We start from the raw sequence: 15,432 nt of genomic DNA on the forward strand, positions 1-15,432 counted from the left end.
AAAGAACTAAGGTGATCATGGCAGATGAGCAGAAAATGGATGAGCGATGTTTATGGTTCTTCATGTGTTATTTCAAGGTGCATTCAGACATACCAAAACACAAGGAGTGGGCAGAGTGAGCCTAACTTCCTCCCAGTGTTCACAATTAAAGTGTCAAGTGTACTAATCAGTACTAATTCAGGTGACTGTCCTTCCCCTCTCTCTTCATTCTTTAGATGGGGTGCCCACCTTCACAAAGAAAATGTTTAAAGTACATTATATATATTCCATTGAATATCTGTTCCTCGCCTTGTTTAACACCACATGCACAATCTTTTAAAAAATGCTGACAGACTGCTCTGGAACATGAGAGAGTATCCGCCTCATGACATCACAAGGAAGCTGGATGTGCACAAGCCAATCAGCAATGTGCACATCCAGCTTCAGTAGCAAACAGGAGGAACAGGTTTCCCTTTAAGAGAAGATTTATGTCTATACAAACATGGGAAGTGTGCGTTCTCAGCGGGCTCACTGTTTGATTCGTATGCATCTAGACACGCCCTCGGTAATCCTTACAATAATCCTGAGGTAGGTTAGGATTATCATCTCCATTTTGCAGGCTGAGGGATTGAAACTCTGTCTCTTGCATCACACAGCACATAGCAAACTCATGACAGGGACAACATTTGAACCTGGGACTTCCTTGTTCACAGCTCAAACCCACAGACTTCACACATGGCAAATCTCCCTTTTATAAAAGTGAAATAATCTGCATATACATGGGTTTTGATAGCAGTATCTGAACGAGTATGCACATTCCTTTCAGTCTGATTTTTCCATTAAATGTCCAGTCGGTAAATGAGTTCCCTGTAACACAAAAGTTTGCAGAGTAGATTGTGAACAATCGTTAATCCTAACAAAAGTATTGTTTTTTTTCTGATGCTTTGAATCTTGTCGTTACTTTCCTTTTAAGAGGCATTCTAGCGATGGAGTGGCAAATTTTGCTTCCAGAATATTAAACTTCCCCATAATATAATGGGAGATATAATTTCACTTCACTAACGTGACAATTCCACAGCTTTACTGCCAAAGGACACCTTTTTAAAAAGTCTTATCTAGAGGAAAGGTTTGATCCTTTTCGACTCAGATTAGAAAACGGGTGGTGGGAAGAGGAAATAAAGTCTCGCTGTCTCGCAGGAATTTCAAGAGGGGTGGGTGCCCCCTGTTTTCCGTTGTACACCCCCAGGCCCAACCACAGCACGGCATCCTGCAAGAAAGCTACCTCTCCAGCCGCCAGCCAATCCCTCGCCCCTCCACGGGTCCCAAAGCTCACGTGGAGCAGTAAAAGCTCCCCCGACCGCTTCTCCAAAAGCCCCGCCTTCCATCCGTTGTCTGTCTCCTATTGGTGTTGCGAACGGCTGCGACTCCGACAGCGGGCGGGCCTCTTTGTGACGCCACAATCAGCTGTTTGAACGTTCTATTTTCTGAGCCGAGATCAACTGGGGATTCAGCAATAACAGAAAAATAATAATACCAAGACTGCAGCCAGGGAAGGGAGGGTGTCCGGACGCAAGAGCAGCCGCATGCAGCTTGCTATGGTGTATATCTTCTGAGAAGATCCGAAACAGCATTCAAATCATCCCCACCGCCTCCCTCTCTTCCCCTGCATCCTTTTTGTGGGGGGGTCTTTTTTTAAAGAAAAAAATCATTTCTATTATCGATCTTGGTTGATTTCAATTAAAACTACCTCACAGACTCTGCCTAAAGCTGGTGCTTTTTTAAAAAAAAATCTTGTGGGTTTTCTTTGTGACGTTGTTTACAAAATATTTGATGACATTAAAGGCAAGGTAAGCGGTCTTTTCTTCCCTATTTCTGTGCAGCTGGTTTCTTTCCAACTTGACCCTCTCTTTGTGGTGAAACTGAACGTTACCTGCGATCGATTGATTGGCCGTTGCTGTCTCTGAGAGCCGTTCCTTTGCCTGCCAGGTATTTTAATGGCTTGTGGCATTCAGCTTTGATATCCATTTCTCTGCTGGTGTGTTATTTAAATTCCCTTTGTATTTCGTAGCTTAGAGGCGGACGGGATCATCGCTTTAGGCTTGTGAATATGTTGTTATGGACGCGTTATGATTTCAGTCTAAGGGTGGCAGGGGAAAAACGAATATGTTATTTTAGGATAAGAGAACATTAACCGGGGGGGGGGGGTGTTGTCTTTGCTTTGTTTTGAGTTCAGAAACGGGCAGTCTTGGGCTTCAATTGCACCAGGCAGAGGCTCTAGGGCATTCGGGGTTTGAGGAGGAAGGCTTATGTTTACTTTACCCCCCCCCCCTCTAAGAATCACCACTTGCTTTGACTTGTGAATTAATGGAGATGTTTAAAACGAGAGAATCTCTGTGAGTTTTTGAGAGCATCCTTTCCCCAGGTTAAAACTGAGCCCTTCTTATTTACACTCAGTGGTCATGATTTCAGGTGAAAGGACCGCAGTATGAAACAAAGAGTGTAGGAGATCGCCAAAGCCGAGCTCTGTCGTGTTGGCAACTGATTCTCCTTCTCAGTCTGAAGAGCAGAAAGAACCATTGTCCTGTCTTGCTTTGGCAACAAAACACAGGGCAGATATTAATAATAATAGCGGGGGAGGGGAGTGGAAGGAGTGAGGAGAAGGCGGGGAAGAGGCGAGAAGGCCAGCCGTTCCCTTGTGTGTATGGAGCCCGTCTCACTGAGGTCATAACAGGCGAATGGAAAATGTTCCTCATAATGAACTGCAGATCAGAGCGGCGGGTGGCTGCTGCCTGCTTGCAGTTCAGCTGTTTCCGAAGCTGGAGCTATTTGAAGAGCCACTGCAGTCCTGCCGGCGACCGCTCCGAACAGGCTCTAGACTAGAATGCAAAAAGCAGGCTTGGTTTGTTTTCTTGGGCATTGCTAATCTTCCTCCCTTCCTTTCCCCCGCATGGATAGGATTTCTCACTTCTGTGGATATTTGCAAGCGAATGACAGAGGGGTGTGTTAGATCGATCGCTTCTCTGGCTTTGTAAATGTAATATATATTTGTGGATCAGGAAGCGATGGTGGGCGGTCAGAAAAGCAAGAATCTTGGGTGAAATATATGCGGTTGCAAACGAAGCTCTTCTTCCTGCAGTATCTAGCCATTTATGGAAATAGAGATGCGTGCCGAGTACGAGCCGTCAAAACAAAATAAGCTCGCGTGGGACCAGGATCCAAGCCATCAGACCGATGAGAAGGATCGCTGTTGTTTCTTTCATGCTCTCCTCACTGAAGTTAGGTAAAGCGGGAACAAATAGCTGGCTTGTTGAAGTGGCAAGTAGATATCCCATTTGTGGGGCTGCTGGGAAAACACCAGCCCTGGTGGGCCGGTTTCACCGATCTGGTGGCTTCTTTCTCTATCCATTCCCTTCTTTTTGCCTCTTTGTTGTTTGTTTCTTGGCCAACGCGTTAAGATGAAAGGTTGATCTCTCTCCCCATTGGCTGCCGAGGATTGGAAGCCTGTGGTGACGTTGCTCTGATTTGCATATGACATTGAGGCGTCACCAAGGCCCGCCCTTCTCGAGCCTTCCCCCCCACGCATTTTGAAGTTGTCCTCCGCTGACCTGTGTAAAAAGCTGCCGCGGATTGGAGCAGCACAGATCGGTGCATTTCTTCGTCGATTTTGTAGGCAAAAGGCCTGCGTGGAGTCATGGAATATTTTTTATCTTTGTACTCCTGAGCTAGAAGGCAAGAAGGTCGTAGCGGCTCAGCAAAAAGGCCCATGAGAAGGAGGAGGGACTCATGTCCATTACCTTTGCTCCCACTAACACATCTTTATTAATAGCTTTGCAAAGAGCTCGGATTTCAGGCTCGTTCAGTGCGTTATATTGTATTTATTTTACTTTTATTTATTTTATTTATTCTTACTTAAAATATTTATAATCTGCATTCTTTGTTTTTTTTTAAACAATATTCATGATGGCTCACAGCAATCATTAAAAATATACTAATCAGCGTTTTATTAAGAGCACAAAAGATCGATTAACCAAGAGCAGGTAGCAGTGTTTTTAATTAAAACAGCAGCAGGGGATAAAATATCACCATGACCTGTTAATATATAATTTCATAGCCGGCATAGCACAAAACCAAAATCTTTCATGTGCTATGAAAGCAGAATAGGCAAAGTGCAGTTTTTCCATGGTTGGGGTTTTTAAAATGAGAATTCAGAGAATAGTTTCAGGTGGGTAGCTAGCTGTGTTGGTCTGCAGTAGAAAAGAAAGATCTGGGTCCAGTAGTTGGTTTTTAAGGTGCTAATGGCCCCAAATTTTGCAATTCAGATAATGTTTTTAATGATCTAAATATATATGTGGTGGTGGAGAGTGCCCTCAAGTCAGAGCTGATATATGCCTATGGCAACCCCTGGTGGGGTTTTCATGGCAAGAGATTAACAGGTGGTTTGCCATTGCCTGCATCTGCAAGCTTGGTCTTCGTTGAAGGTCTCCACCCAATTACTAACCAAGGCCAACCCTACTAACTTCTGAGATCTGATGAGATCGGCTATGTACATTGCACCAAAATCATATTCCATGCATGCCTGGAAGTGGGGATGATAATAATAATAACACTGTCTTGTTAACTGCTCTGAGTGTGGCACTAATCTGTCCTGAAGAGCTATGTATAAGCATAAGATTATTATTATTATTAAGTTGTTTCCCAGTTCTATTCTTTGGATTGCATTATTCACTCGATATGGGTGCATTTTCTGCATGGTGGTGATCATTCATTCCACTTTACTGTAAATAATAACAACTTTATTCCACTTTATTAGTGCATGAAAGACTTTGCTCTCCAATTTTGCCGTTGTATCTCTTATGAAGACAACAGTGAAAACCTCTTTGAGATTTCCAGTGTAACTAACATTGCAGTCTTGAAGAGTTACTCCAGTCTATGCCTATCAATTTCGATGAGCTTAGACTGGAGTAACTCTGCTTAGGATTTCACTGTAAGTATAACAACATATACAAGACCATTCCCAGGTTTCAGCTGACCTGGTGTCCTTCCCTTTTTTATAATCACAATTAAACACAATTTATGGCCAGCAAAAATGCCAGAGGCAGTGGTGTTAGAACTGATATGCTTGCCACTTATTATTGTGTGTATTAAAGTTAACTTTACATTTCAAGCTTCCCCCTATGGCCATGAATCCTAGGAAACTACTCAAAGTGGTTCTTCTGTATCGAGGTGTGATAGATTCAAAGGCATCAAGAGCACTGCAGAGGAACTGCAGATGGTAGCTGCAAGGGTGAAGAAGACTCCGTATCCTGAAAGTTCCACCCATTCTCGGTCATGGACCAGGGGAGCAAACAGCAAAGGTTAACCAGTCCTCCAATCAAAAGGTAGCGCTGCCTAAAGAAGACTGACATCCCTAATGGGGGGGAGGAGGAGAACTCTCCTGTTTTCAGTCTTTGCAGCTGCTCTTCTTGACCCACTTGCTCTTGGGCTCTACTTGAGAGAACAGTTGGGGCGTGGGATGAGAAGTTTAAGCCTTCCTGCTAATTAAAAGTTTTGGATGAAGAATCTCTTAGTAATTATCAGATCTTCAGATACAGGTTAGGTAACAAGATGAGGGATCTTTTTCTTTTTTTGCACAGGAATCCTAGTTGAATCGGACTTGATTAAGATCCTCCCCACAGAATCAGTTTCCAACTAATGACATACTTGTTTACATAGGGTTTCTGTTGATTATATTCAGGGCTTTTTTCTGGGAAAAGAGGTGGCGGAACTCAGTGAGTTGCCCTCGGAGAACATAATCACATGGCTGGTGGCCCTGCCCCCTGATCTCCAGACAGAGGGGAGTTGCCCTCGGAGAACATGATCACATGGCTGGTGGCCTCGCCCCCTGATCTCCAGACAGAGGGGAGTTGAGATTGCCCTCCGCGCCGCTCAGCGGTGCAGAGGGCAATCTCAACTCCCCTCTGTCTGGAGATCAGGGGGCGGGGCCACCAGCCATGTGACTATTTTCAAGAGGTTCCGGAACTCCGTTCCCCATATTCCCCCTGAATAAAGCCCTGATTATATTTCTTTTTAAACATGATTTTAATATGGGATTAGTTTATGCAGTATTTTTTAAATTGTTAACATTGTTTCCATAAGCCACCTCAATACCTTTGGTGAAGACCTTTGGGACAGCGGCGCAGAGGGCAATCTCAACTCCCCTCTGTCTGAAGATCAGGGGGCGGGGCCACCAGCCATGTGACCATTTTCAAGAGGTTCCGGAACTCCGTTCCCCCACATTCCCCCTGAATAAAGCCCTGATTATATTTCTTTTTAAACATGATTTTAATATGGGATTAGTTTATGCAGTATTTTTTAAATTGTTAACATTGTTTCCTTAAGCCACCTCAATACCTTTGGTGAAGACCTTTGGGACAGAAATGCTTTTAAAAAATAAAACTTATAATTGAGACTTGAACATCTCAAGTATACGTTTGTATATGTTCTTAGATCTGTTTAGATGTTCTCTTTGGCTTGTGTTCATTGCCCATTCTGTTCTGAAGTATATGGGGTTTGGTCACTGGAAGGGCAGTGTCTAAATATTTATTTTGTTAGAGGCACTGTCCCTATTAATTACTAAAAATAAGAGCCATTTACTCTTCCCAGCCTTACCTGTAGGTTCTTAATTCTTTCCCTTTTTCTCCTGGCCTTACTTAACAAGATTATTTGACTTAACAGGATAATTCTCACAAAACAACAATAGTAACATTTGTTCCACTAGATTAGAAGAAGAAGGAATTGCTTGATTTATTTTTTTTTTTAGTTTCCCCTTACCCACCCCCCAAAAAAAGATCTATCAAGTATTCACTTCAAAATAATGTGAATGTTCTAATTTCTGAGCCTAGGCAACAAATTTCTGTCAATGCAGAAGTCAAATGACTAGTCTCTAGGGTGGATCTTGCTGCGACAAAGAGCCCTTTGCAGCCAAAAATTCTCAATGGGCTTTCATCTCCTTAGCTGCTTCCACACAGATGTTTAGCTCTGCCTTTGTTTCCAAACTGGAGAACATTTTTTTAGCACCCACACAACACCATCCTCTAATCACCCACTTTACACGCTTTTCACTGTTTTGCTCCAATCTTTCCCAATCTTCTTAGCTATGATCTTTTTTGAAAGTACACAGTCCAAACAAATTTGCACACTGCCTGAACAGGAAGGTGTCTTTCTCAATGGTCCTGCCTACTCTGATGCCATCTTTTTTCAACAGTCCCCTTGCAGCTGCCATTTTCCTGACCACTGGAGGGCTTTGGGTGATCTTTTTTTAAAAAACATCAGTAATGGTTATTGCACTGTAGTGCGCTAATGTTATAACAATCTAATGCTATGATATTCTAGTTCCTTTGAATTCCCAGCTTTCATTTTAAAAAGCTAGTCTCCATCCTTTTTTGTTTTGGAACTAAAAGGGGAAAGGTAGCATTTATCCACCTTTCCCGAAAAGGAATAGGGAAGGAAAGCTGCAAGACCCAGGTGGGAATTCACCGCGCAGCGGATCTAGTAAATGTTCCATTGCCACAGAGAATGCCTCTGCATTTGTTGTGCCATTGAAAGCAGCCTGGAGGATCATTGTTTGTGATTCTGCCCTTGTCTGTTGTTTTTCTCCAAAGTGGCAGAGAGTTAGAGGAGCCATCCATATGTAGCGACTGATCTTGTGGCTGGGCTATATATTTGGTTTCTACAATGGTTGTAAGAGGCTGTCACTTTTTTGCACATACCTGTTCGTTGGCATTTTTTGCATGGGGATGTGTGAATGCCGCCATATGGTTGGTTGCCAGGTGCTTCCTGTGTCAAAGCAGGCTGGCAGGGCCTATGTGTTTATATGTCTTTAGTGGAATGAGATATCCCTCCCAGCCCCTTGGACCTCACACACAAATCAGGAATCTTTTATAATACTCTGATGTCAGCTTTGAAACTTAGTTACATTTATTGCCCCATAGAGTCAAGAGCAGGTGGGAGTATTTTGGCATTAACTAAATACATTTTCCAGAGGCTGGGCGATGGGTTTCTGAGTGTGTATTGCCCTCCTTCAACCAACAATTCACAAAACCAGAATTAATTATGCAAAACTGTAAACAAATTCAGAACAAATGATGCAAGATTTGCAGGATTATACAAGTTGGGGTTTCTTTGTGGAACAAGGTTTCAGTTGTCTGGGCACAATTTTTTAAAAAAATGTTGAGTACCCTGATCCTTGACAATTAAAAGCATGAGGATTTTAACTGTTCATCCAGTCCCTAAAGAAAACACATCTTGAATCATTAACAGGGACCACAATAGTTAAGCACTCGAAGACACCATCCCTACATATCATAAATGAGCGTATAAAGTCTAGGTTGTACCTGTGTTGACATCTCAATTTCTTTTCTTTCAAAGGAAAGAGCACTTAGCAAGGGAAAGAGGGGCTGCTACTTGTCCTGGGTAGGGATGCCAGGTCCAGGTTGGGAAATTCCTGGAGATTTTGGGGAGGATCCTGAAGAGGGTGGGGTTTGGGGAGGGGAGGGGCCTCAGTGGGGTATAATTCCATAGAGTTCACCCTTCAAAGCAGCCATTTTCTCCAGGGGAACTGATCTCTGTTGCCTGGAGATCAGTTGTAATTCCAGGAGCTCTCCAGCCACCACCTGGAGGTTATTGTTCCAGAGAGGTAGCCATGTGAGTCTGTTGCAGCAAAAGCAAACAGAATTCCAGTGGTACCTTAAAGACCAGCAGAACATATTCCAAGTTCTAGGCTGCCAACTCCAGGTAGAGAAATTCCTGAAGATTTGGGGTGGGAGTGGAGATTGGGGAGGGTGGGGAGGGGCAGGACCTCAGTAAGGTATGTAGGATTGCCAGACTCTAGGTGGTGGCTGGAAATCTCCCAGAATTATAACTGATCTCCAGGCTACGGAGATCATTTCACCTGGAGAAAATGGCTGCTTTGGAAGGTAAACTTTATGGCATTATACCCTGCTGAGGCCCCTCCCCATACCATGCCCTCTCCAAGCTTCACACCCAGAATCTCCAGGAATTTCTCATCCTGGATTTGGCAACCCTATGCAATACAATCCATCTTCCAAAGCAGCCATTATCTCCAGTGGAATTGTTTTCTGTGGTCTGGAGATGTTGTAATTCTGGGAATCTCCACCCCCACTTGGATGGTGGGAAAACTTAATTCCAACCAAGCTTTTGTGCATCAGACTTCATCTCTTACTCATGGAAGTTTATGCTGGAATAATTTTTGTTAGTCTGCCACTGGACTTTTGGTTAATTTTACTGTTCCTTGTATTTTCATATTTTAAATTGTGAATGCTTTGGATCAAATACATTTGATCAAAAAGTAATAGATTGCCATGGGGCTTCATGCAATCTGCACTGGACTGGTGTTCTTACCACACAGCAGCATTGCCCAGATTACAAGAGCTGACAATTTCCAGGTGCAGCCTGGAGATCTCCTGAAATTACAACTGATCTCCAGGCTACAGAGATCCATTCCTCTGGAGAAAGTGGCTGCTTGGAGGGCGGACTGTATGGCATTATACCCTGCTGTGGTCCCTCCTCTTGAGTCCAAACCCTACCCTTTCCAGTCTCCATCCTCCAAATCTCCAGGAATGTTCCAACCTAGAGCTGGCAACCTACAGATTACTGGCAGTTTAGGCAAACTTTATCTTCTTCAGTTATTCAGATGTAATATGGTTTTTTTTAAAGGTATGCAATCAAAAAATGAGGCGGTCATCTTACATTTGCCAACAAGTTAGTTACATCTAGCAATAATTTTTCTTTAGTGTAACATTTTTGAGGGTGGTTGTCTTTCATTCAGGGTTGTCTGCCTTTTGAGTAAATATGGTATAATCAGAGGCACATTTGACAATTATACTAAAAAAAAGTTTATTTCTAGAGGGAGAAAGAATTTCTCATCTCCTGTATTCCTGCATGAGTCACTGATCTGAACATATCCCAGTGGAAAGAGCTCAGATTAGCAAATGCAGAGGTGCAACAGGTAGCCTACACTATAGGCAGGCATTTTTGAGTCTCTGTTATCAGCAGTGGCTGAATAAACCCTCCTACCCAATGAAGAGACAGGACAGAATTATCTGCCTCCAGCAAAGGCTGTCTGGAAGGAGGAAAGGCCGAGGGAATCACACAGGGGTGCAGCAGATAGGCAGGTACATGAGGTTCATAGAAACCTCTTATTAATTCATTGGATGTCAGATTACCTTTGAGGGAGGTTTTACACACAGGAGCTTGTTGTTTTACACAGTAGAGTTTGGTGGCACCAGCCACCTCTTTGTGGAGAGGGGGAGAGAGAGAGAGAAGCCTTTGTCCCCTTGCAGTGTAATCCACTCTCACTGTGAGCAGATGGTCCCTGCTAGGCTTATCAACATACAGTCTGAGCTGTGTCATTTTCCCATATGCCCAGAATGGGTGGAGGGAAGGCTTACAGTTATCCCTCATTTTCCAGCATGCTGGGGGGGGGGGGGCAGATTGTTTCAGAACTATCTGAAAGGCTGTATGAAGGCTATATGCAGACACAGCATATATTGTCAGGACCTGCTTCCGTTGCTCAGCAGTTGGGACCTCTCTCCCTAATCCTAACGTATAGGATCATGCCATTTGGGCAGATTCACTGTTTGCATCCTTGTTTCCCAAAGCATTTGTGAATTTTCGTTGTATTGTTCACCAGTAATGCTTGCCCACTTCCACTGTTCCACAGGTACTCAAGAAAGAACTGGCATAGCAAACCAGTTAAGAGTTGCTCGAAGTATTGTGTTACACCAAGGAACGTAGTCCATTGTAGATGCTTTCTTTCTTACCACTGGCCAGGTCCAAGCCAAGCCCTGTGATGGCACCTGATACCTACCTACATCATCAGTGGCAGGAAGCTAGCCAAGCCCCTGCACTGCATCAGGACACTGCCCCTCCCGCAGCTGTGCTGTCTCCAAGTAGCTGCTCAAGAGGGTTGGCCAGAGAACCAGCTCTGAGTCTGAGCCATGGAATGGAAGTCCTTGTTGATGCCCCTGCCACTAACTCTGTAATTTTTAACCGTCTGTGCCTCATTTTCTTCTTCTGTGAGATGATTACATTTTGGAACTTAATTTTCCACATACTGGTCACCTGAAATTCCTTGTTATCCATCATTGTTAGGGTGCATGATATCATGCAATGCTTGTTTAGCAACCTTGCATTGGTCTTCTAATTTTGAAGAATGCTTGCCTTGGGGTCTGGTACACATAAGGCTGCCGAGAGCTACCATGAGCCCCCTGGACAAAGATTCCATCTGCTTCCACCCTATAACCTGATTCATACCAAATATTGTAACAAAACAAATCACTTGGCTTTAATGTTGCCAGTTCTAGGTTGGAAGATTCCCAGGATTTGGGGGGTGGAACCTGGGGAGGGCAGGGTTTGGGGGAGGGGTCTTAGCAAGGTATAATGCTATAGAGTCTTCCAAAAAAGCCATTTTCTCCAAGGGAATTGATCTCTGTCACTTGGCGAGTAGTTGTAATTCTGAGAGATCTTCAGCCGCCACTTGGTGCCTGGCAACCATATTTGGCTTCCCGTTACCATGAATATAATAGTTGTTCATAGGTAAGAAACAGTAAAGGAAAAAGGGCAGGAAATTAAATAATAGATTTCACTTAAATCATGATTTACACTGTACAGGCTGCAATAGGATATGGTGCAGGAGAAGAGAGAAAGAAGGGGAGAGTGCAGAATCAAAAACTCTCCCCAGCCATGGGACCTAATACTGAAGTGGACTATAAATTAAATAGAGAAGACACAAATTACTTGGGAATAAGCCACATTGAATGAAGTGAGGCATCAGTCTCTCTCAAAAGTACTTGACTGAAAAAAATACTTTAAAATACTTTTACCCACCCAAAACAAAAAAGATATCTCATCGCAATGTAAAGATGCTTCATGGTAAACTGGGGAGTTGTGAAAAGCTGGTTGCATCCTTCATCGAGAGGAGGCATATAAGGGGAAAGGTATATCTCTGCAATGGAAAGAGCTAAAGATCCTTTTGTTTTTAATGAAAGCTGGGAATTCAGAGAACCCAATATACATGGGCCCTTGGAATTTTGTCTCACCCTTCCCCACGCTGTCCTTGGTGCTTTCTGGTGCAGACTTGGACAGTACTGGTCTGAAGATTAACTATGGTGTGTCTAATGCTGACATGGGCACAAGCTTTATGAAACTCACAGATTTCCCAAGGTAGTTTTACAGCTGCTTAAGAAAACTCAGCTTTCATTTGTAAAAAAAAACCCCAAAATTCTAGCCTTCAGTATTTTCAGTTAAAAACTATGATGATGGGGAGGGGAGAAGAGATGAAGTTCACAGAGTATGAATTCATTGGTTTTTCTATGCTCGTGCTTTTCAGGTTTGTAGATCAAGGTTCATTAATGGCTCACTTATGTTTTTCCCATTTTGAGCTAACTTTAGAATGACTAGAAGGTGCCCAAAACTGTGGTTTGGCATCTGCCAAGTTAACAAAAACGCACTGCATCTCTGATTGGTAACTTTTTGTTAATTGGGGGGGGGGGCATTCTTACTCATGTCTGAAAAAGGGAGCTCCGACTCTCAAAAGCTTATATTCACTGCACTCAAATCCTGCTGCTTAACCCCATCTAGAAGCTCCCTTCTGAATGTGGGCAAATGTCTTGACCATAATTAACAGCCATCAGCATTTCTATATCAAAATTCATATTCCTTCATTTATTAAAATTAACCAAAATGACACAAACCAGCATGCAAACTTCTGAGTTCCCTAAAATTCTTCATCTGGTTGGATATTAAGAAATAAAAGGGGTGGTGGTGGTGAGGAGAATGTTTCAGATATTCTACTTTTAAACATATACTCTGATGAAGAGTTCTGCAAAACTCAAATGCTTGGTTGATCTTAGTAAATGGTAAAAAAGGTGAATAATAAAATAATTAAAATAATTAAAAATAAATGGTAATAAATGGTGCAGAGTGGTAAGCTGCAGTCAATGTTCTGCGAGTCACGACCTGAGTTTGATCCTGGCGGAAGCTGGGTTCAGATAGCCGGCTCAAGGTTGACTCAGCCTTCCATCCTTTCAAGGTTGGTAAAATGAGTACCCAGTTTCCTGGGGGTAAAGTGTAGATGACTGGGGAAGGCAATGGCAAACCACCCCATAACAAAAAGTCTGCCCAGAAAATGTTGTGATGCAATGTCCCTGATGGGTCAGTAATGACTCAGTGTTTGCACAGGGGACTACCTTTACCTTTAAAAAAACAAATAAATGGTAGAATATGGATTTTGCTTTTGGATTTTTCTTGGAACTAATATGGCTTTTGTGACTAATGTAGGATTTCTAAATATGTCTAAGTTCAATGTATTTAAATTATTAGCTTTAATCACAGTCATTGATTAAATCACGATTTTACCTGCATTAAAAAAAATTAAAGGCTTTGTTACTGAGAATATATTATGGAGGGCTATCAAATCCAGGCAAATTTTATTGTCCTATTAGACAAATCCATGGAAGTCCATTAATGACTATTCTCCATGATAATTAAATGGAACCTTCTTATTCAGAGGCAGCGTGCCTCAAACAGAATACCAGTTGATGTGGGGGCATCACACTGGGGGTCTGGTTGGCCAGGATATGGGACTAGATGTAATATTGTTCTGGACTGGCAAGGGCCATTTATGTTTTTAGCTCTCAGGCTACACTCACATCCAGGGGTTAGGGTTGCCAACTCTGGGTTGAGAAATTCTAATAAATTTGGAGGTGAAGCCTAGCGAGGGTGGAGTTTGGGGAGGAATCTCAGCAGGAATGTGATATAATAGAGTCTACCCTCCAAAGATGCCATTTTCTCCAGTCTATTAGTTAAAGATTACCCTGTGAGCAGATAACAAGGAATGACAACACTCAAAGACTATTACCCCCATCCCGGACTATGGGTGCAACACCTACTGGGAATTTCCGTTGCACAATTTTTGCTGTGAGGAATGAGAGTTACACAAGGGTGCTTCCATGCTCTTGTGCAAGTCATTTTAGTGACACTGTCACAACTCAGGTCAGCTGTTCACTTCATGCACATCATCTGAGATCAGAGTGACCCATGGTTTTTAAGCAAACAGTCTAACACAGTGCCTCAAAATAACTTTCCCTTTTGTCTCACTCTTATTTGGAAGCGCAACTGCTTCAGCTTTAAAGATTAACATTTCAAATGCAGAAATTTAGTTTTGTTAAGTAAAGATCACCCTTTCTCTCATTTGAGACCACTAGTCAGATTGTACCAATTCAAGCTTTTTTACAGGGCTCAGTTAGAGGATGTTGTGAAAAGAGATCTGGTGAAATTTCAATGCAGAGTTGCTGGGCATTACATGATGAAATCATGCAAACTTCTGCTATTAGCATCCCACAGTTTCTTTCACCCTGAAAGGCAGCTTGGATTACTGAAGGGTCTTTGTGTTTTACAAGTCTCAAACAGAAATAAATACAAAAATAAGGATGGGAAAATAATCCAGAGCCTTTCATAGCAAATGAGTAGCACTTGGGTGATTTGAAAATATCCTTGCTATCAACAGCATTCATTCCAAACCCTGGACTTTTGGGGGATCATCTGGTCAGACCTTGTCAGCCACAGAAAAGCTCATCGGGGCTTTTGGCTTCCTGTGCTGACTTGCAACAGAGCTGGTCATGTGGAAGTACCATCCAAGTGCTTAATTCAGATTTTGGCACATCACCACTCTTCCAGATTTAGCAAGGACACCAGGCAAAATCAGTGTGTGAAATACATGCATGTCACCAAGTGAGGACAGGATGAAGCATCCAAAAGTTAGCAGGAACTAGGTTTTTCCTGCATTGAAATGGGAATATTTAGAGTTGTTTTTTTAAAAAAAAAAATCTAACCTACACCTCTGCCAAAGGCTCCTTGGACAGGTTCCAAATAGGATTTAGTTAAAAGTAACATTCACATTAAGACACCAAAAGAAAAAAAGAATAGGAACCCATAAACAATCACACTCAATAAACAGCATACCACGCTGAAAATATCAGCTAAAGGGAAAAAAACTATCAAAAGTCTGGGTAATTTTTTTAAAAAAAATCTTATATTAGCACCAAAAAGCTGGCAAGATCAGACCCAAACAGAGCCTCTTTGGTGGGATTTCCACAGTCAAAGTGCTACATTTTAAGTAGACCCTAGAATAAGGACTGCAGTGGCAAAACACCTTGAAATGAACATCAATCTTTCTATTAAAAATGAAGCTTTATCGAGGAGTGTGATTCACTGTGTATTATTATGGAAGAACTGTGGGATCTAAGTCTCTGGAAGAACAAAACCAGGGCTCATTTTGAGGGGGAACACGCTAGAACGCAGTTCCGGCAGTTCCCCAAAGAGGTCACATGACAGGTGGCCCCACCCACCTGACTCAGCCATTTTGGGCTGGTTTCGGCCTGGATTGGGGCCGAA

General features: G+C 42.7%; 1 protein-coding gene across 4 annotated transcripts in view; it reads left to right on the forward strand.

The window, feature by feature from the left end:
- The first annotated feature begins 1,467 nt into the window (after nt 1-1,467).
- The window catches only part of TP53INP2 (tumor protein p53 inducible nuclear protein 2), a 42,707-nt gene continuing 28,742 nt past the window's right edge, over nt 1,468-15,432 (forward strand). For 3 of the 4 annotated variants that reach the window (XM_054980075.1, XM_054980078.1, XM_054980079.1), the window contains exon 1: nt 1,468-1,826. The gene's annotated coding sequence lies outside the window, so the exon portion shown is untranslated. Of the gene's footprint in view, nt 1,827-2,760; nt 2,879-15,432 lie in introns of those variants that run through there. The other variant, XM_054980076.1, reaches the window with a different exon arrangement.

Source organism: Eublepharis macularius, chromosome 5, assembly GCF_028583425.1.
Source record: "Eublepharis macularius isolate TG4126 chromosome 5, MPM_Emac_v1.0, whole genome shotgun sequence".
NCBI lineage: Eukaryota > Metazoa > Chordata > Lepidosauria > Squamata > Eublepharidae > Eublepharis > Eublepharis macularius.